The following is a 5,790-nucleotide window of genomic DNA, read 5'->3' on the forward strand; positions in this document are numbered from 1 at the left end:
AAGTTATACAAATTTGGGATCATCATTCTTCTCAACTAACATTGACAATATCAATTTATTAGACCCCTTTCATGTACATTAAGAGATGAAATACAAAACCAATGAATTGAAATACCCAATAAATCAATAACTACACTTTTCCAATGAGTCTCTAAGAAAAGTGAAATACTACAATCCACATTGCGGTTGCAAGCATGCTGAGACAGAGCCTATACATGATTTACCTAATCTATATGTTGATTGAAGAAGAAGAAGAAACTTCAATGAGGCTGGCAGTTTGAGTTTTCCAAATATATATTAATGAAAACACAGATGAGACAAGAAGGTTAAACAAAAGATTAATACATTTAATAGATCCCTTTGATCAATATTCCCAATCACTAAATATACACTTTCTGCCGTGACTTGACCTAATCCAACTTCCATTTTGCAGTATTAAGATGCCTAGAAAGAGAGCCCCAAAAGTTGTTTTATGCGGCTTTGTGCTTTTCCTTTCTCATGCACGAGAAACAATCAAAAGTGTCATCAATGCCCTCTCATGTTTCATGCTGCGTTGCTACCTGAACTGTTAGCCTTTGTGAATCATAACCTTTGACTAGAGTACATGTTCCTTAAGTATCTTGAAGGATTGAAGCTGCTCAAAATCACTGCAATGAAAAGGAACTGAATTTAGATGCAATAGAAATAGAATCCAAAGCAAAAACACAATCAGGAGTCACATTCAACATTTACTGATAGGAGAAAGGACAATAACAGCACCAATGGGATGTAGGAAGAAAGTGGTCCTCTATCCAGAGTACCAAGGTCAAGAGATGAAAAACCTCCCAAAAAACTGGAAAAAATAAATAAATAAAAATAAATAAAAAATAAAAACCATGCTTGATGGTTGTGCAATGAAGTACTTAAAAGGAAAAAATGCCCTACACCCCTTGAGCTTTGGAGTAGTGGCCAAAGCACCTCCTAAAATTTTATTTTGACCAATTTACTCTTTTAACTTTATACACTTGCCAAATCAGTACATTTGTTAGTTTGGTGTTAAAAAACTAACGGAAAACTCATGTGAGAGGAAACTGACATTATAAATGATTTATCAGCTCAGTTGAGGGAGGTAGAAAGCTACGTTTAGAGAGAGATGAACTAGAAGTGTAGAACCACTACAACACAACCTTCTCTTCGGTGTTGGAGTCTTTGTCCCACCGTCGCCTTGCCGCTGGTTATTATTATTATTATTATTATTTTTTCATGCTCTCTGCTATTCCAATCCTCCATCTGCAAGTTTCTGTTGCAATGTTTTGGTTAGGTTTAGTTTTCGGGTTTACCCTTTACACTTACCCAAGTGTTTCAAGGCTACCATGAATTCATATATCATTGAGTGTTTACAAATGGTAAATTGTTTCACAAAATATAACCCAATGAATCAATAATTGCACTTTCAGTAGTATTAAATATATATATACACACACACACATGGCCTATCACTATAAGTTATACAAATTTGGGATCATCATTCTTCTCAACTAACATTGACAATATCAATTTATTAGACCCCTTTCATGTACATTAAGAGATGAAATACAAAACCAATGAATTGAAATACCCAATAAATCAATAATTACACTTTTCCAACGAGTCTCTAAGAAAAGTGAAATACTACAATCCACATTGCGGTTGCAAGCATGCTGAGACAGAGCCTATACATGATTTACCTAATCTATATGTTGATTGAAGAAGAAGAAGAAGAAACTTCAATGAGGCTGGCAGTTTGAGTTTTCCAAATATATATTAATGAAAACACAGATGAGACAAGAAGGTTAAACAAAAGATTAATACATTTAATAGATCCCTTTGATCAATATTCCCAATCACTAAATATACACTTTCTGCCGTGACTTGACCTAATCCAACTTCCATTTTGCAGTATTAAGATGCCTAGAAAGAGAGCCCCAAAAGTTGTTTTATGCGGCTTTGTGCTTTTCCTTTCTCATGCACGAGAAACAATCAAAAGTGTCATCAATGCCCTCTCATGTTTCATGCTGCGTTGCTACCTGAACTGTTAGCCTTTGTGAATCATAACCTTTGACTAGAGTACATGTTCCTTAAGTATCTTGAAGGATTGAAGCTGCTCAAAATCACTGCAATGAAAAGGAACTGAATTTAGATGCAATAGAAATAGAATCCAAAGCAAAAACACAATCAGGAGTCACATTCAACATTTACTGATAGGAGAAAGGACAATAACAGCACCAATGGGATGTAGGAAGAAAGTGGTCCTCTCCAGAAAATGCAATACTGCAAAAGAAAATATATCTGCACACCTCAATTTACACAGGTGATATAGTCTCCATGTGTGAAACTAAAAGCCAAATCCAGGCAAACAAGTTGATACAACATGTTTCAGCCACAAGAAATTCAAATTAATTAATTTTGTTTACAGAATAAAATAAAGAATTCACTATAATTTGCCAGCACCAAGTGCTTGAATAGTTTTTTTAAAATTAAATGAATATTCCATGGAACCACATAAACCCGACCATGAAAACTATTGCCAAGAAATTGTAAACTCATCTAAAATCCTAACGAACAACCAAAACCCATCAGAGCACTACTCATATCTCTCTCAGGCATTTTATCAAACAACTCAATTGCTACTCAAAACCAGTTTTGATGGAATGGAAATTTTACCACAAACAACTCTACCCAATCCACCACAGGCCTTGAAACACTTGGTTAAGTGTAAAGGGTAAGCCCGAAAATTAAACTAAACCAAACCAAAACATTGCAACAGAAACTCGAGGATGGAGGATTGGAAAAATAGAGAGCAGGAAAAAAAAGAAAAAAAGAAAAGAAAAAGGCATACCAACGGCAAGACGATGACAGGACAAAGACTCCGGCACCGGAGAGCAGGTTGTTGCGGCAGTTTTAGAATTCAGGTTCGTCTCTCTCTAAACGTAGCTTTTTCTCTCCCTCTCAACTGAGCCGATTCACCCTTGGTAATGTCAGTTGCCTCTCACGTGAGTCTCCCGTTAGTTTTTTAACACCTAACTGACAGAAGTACTGATTTAGAAGTTGTACAAACTACAAACTATAAAGTTGAAGGACCAAATTGGCCAAAATAAGAATTCAGGGGTGCTTGGTCATTACATTAAAGTTGGGTGTATAACTATTTTTCCATCCTTAAAATGAGGCAAAAATGTAAATATGCAAAAAGAGAAAATGCTCACATCTATAATTTTATATAAAAAAAGACGGTTGAGGTTTTTGTGTTTGACAAAACGACAAAGAAATGGGTTAAACGGCACCCTCAATTTATAGAGCTTAAATTATAGTAAAGTGCATGTATGAGCTAAAAAATCTGTGTGGCCCTTTTTGGTCTTTTCGTCATCAGCTCTAGAGTTTTGGCTGCTCTTTATTTTGCTGCCACACATGATGAAAGACTTTATGGAGAAACTTTATTTCACATATTCTAGCAGAATGAGATATATAGAATCATGATAGATTTTGAAATTTTTTTGAATTCTACTCACTCTGACAGACTTCATCATGGCTACTCAAATACCACTACTACTTAGCAAGAGCACGAAAGTGTACAGGAACAAATTTGTTTTATTATATATACTTTAAATTTAAAAAATGATTTTCTTATAAAGCATTTTAAAGAAACTTCACGGAAAGACATTGGTGAAAGGATTTTAAAAATGAATTTGAAAGAAGCTTTGCATGAAAATGTTTATTCTCAAAATAATATTTCAAGACATAATCCTTTTCCCAAAACCCAATTGTAGACTACTATGAGTAAAAGAACCTCCCAGGCAAACATGAAAGGAAAGGGCAAAGCACCAGCGGTGCAACCCAAATAATTCCGAAAGCCTTCAGTAAGGATTTCAGATAGGCATGAAGGTGTCTTGATAGAGACAATATCTCTTTAGGATACGTTGCTAGCAGAGGCAATGTATTTATGTGGTGAAAAAAGTGAAATTTTGCAAGAAGTGCTTCACACTAACCTCATTTTTCGAGACGGAGAATTTATAGACCTTCCCCTTCATATTAAATTACTTCTTGATAATTTACAAGCAGCCTTCACCCTCAGACAGAAACCCTTATTCCAAAAGACCCTTAAGGTTTTGGAATTACATCTTGTTAGCACCAATGCATTCATTAAAGCATCTAGTTGTGAACTCCCTGGCAAGGAGGATGGAGATTCAAGCTCCACAAAGACAAAATCACAATCTCCAAAAAGCTATCTTATGGGAACAAGCTTTTCAAAGCTCCACCCTAAGATTCAGCAAAAGATGAGACTTGCCATTAGAACCCTATCCTCTAAAATCCAACAGAATATACTAACCCATAAAGCCATAACAAGTTCTTACGATAGATGGATGCATACATTCATGGTTATTTGAAATGCTAGAAGCAGGGTTTATTAAAAAACTAATCATAACTTTTGGAATTCAGATTAGTTTATTTCCAAAAGTCATCCAAGAAGTGGCCGCACAAATTGGAGGACTTAATTATATGAAGATTACTATCTGGAGCACTCTCCCAGCTTGGGACACTAGCTATTATATGGAAGCACGACCAGTACACATTTTGGTCCTTATCCATGATTGGGGGTGTATCCCCGAATACAATTGGTATACTGGAGATACTTATTTATCACTTGATGATCCAGACACCCTGGCTTAAGAATGGTCTAATTTCATGAGTAACAAGATTTATGAAATACAAAAAGAATTAGACAGAGGCTTCCACTTATATGGCTACACCAATAGGATAGCCGTATATGGTCCAAGACCTTCAGCAAGAAGGCTTTTTGGAAAAAGAAAGATTACTAAGGATCCTAGAATGATGATGGCAAAGGATCGTGTCCCTATTTATCTTCCTATTTCATACTGCATGCTATATAGTAATTATGGAGTAATCCATGAGCATGAGCAGTATAAGGATTACTTTAATTTGCTAGATTATGATAACTACGTGGATACAGATTGACAGATGGATAGATATGCCAAGCAAGACAGAATGCTCTTCCAGACAGACAACTGCGACAGACTACTATTCACCGACGACATATCACTATTCACCAGCGATAGAACACTATTCACCAAGACAGATCACTATTCACCAGCATGCGTGAATAGCTTCTAAACAGATCCAAGATAGTCCAGACGGATATAGATAGATCCAAGATAGTCTAGACGGATACAGACAAATCCAAGATAGTCCATACAGATATAGACAGATGTTCATAAATCATTACTGTTTACTAGCATGTGTAAAAAGAGACCTGACAGATTCCCAGACAGACTATTGCTTATCAATAGTAATATTCTTCAAGTTTCCACTGACAGACTAACTTGAGTTAACTTTACTAACTTAGGTTACTTTTGAAGACTTACTATGGTTCACTTCATCTATAAATAGACAGACTTCGAAGACAGAAGACAGGTTCAAGTTCTAGGTTCAAAACTAAGGTCCAACTTTCAGAAAGAAGATAGCCCTTTCTCCCTTAGAAAGACTTTTGTAATCCTTCTCTTATAATCTTGTAATCTTGTAACCCTTCCCTTCAGACAGAACCTTGTAACCTTTTAGTTTCAAAGATAGTTTTTACTTTGTAATCTTGTAACTTTTCAGACAGTTTTATTTTCAAAGCTTGTATCAAAGACAGAAGTTTGTTTTCAAGTTTTATCAAAGATAGAAGTTTTATTCAAGTAAGGTTTTACTAGTTTCTGTTTTCATATTCCATATTCCATTTTAACTTATTTTGAACATATCTATTTTGCTATTTTCTTC

The 5,790-nt window shown here is 35.3% G+C and overlaps 1 long non-coding RNA gene across 4 annotated transcripts; it reads right to left on the minus strand.

Moving 5' to 3' along the window:
* Nucleotides 1–276: 276 nt before the first annotated feature.
* On the minus strand, nucleotides 277–3,142 carry LOC126726137 (uncharacterized). Of its 4 annotated transcripts, none has more exons than XR_007655719.1 (3): nucleotides 2,858–3,128; nucleotides 2,245–2,289; nucleotides 277–647 (listed from the first exon to the last, which is right to left on the minus strand). It is a non-coding gene; the product is annotated as an uncharacterized LOC126726137 (long non-coding RNA). The 4 variants fall into 4 exon arrangements; XR_007655718.1 differs by lacking the exon at nucleotides 277–647 and adding an exon at nucleotides 1,762–2,132; XR_007655717.1 differs by lacking the exon at nucleotides 2,245–2,289 and having other exon boundaries at nucleotides 2,858–3,142.
* Between the last annotated feature and the right edge of the window lie 2,648 nt (nucleotides 3,143–5,790).

This window comes from Quercus robur, chromosome 5 (genome assembly GCF_932294415.1).
Source record: "Quercus robur chromosome 5, dhQueRobu3.1, whole genome shotgun sequence".
Classification (NCBI taxonomy): Eukaryota; Viridiplantae; Streptophyta; class Magnoliopsida; order Fagales; family Fagaceae; genus Quercus; species Quercus robur.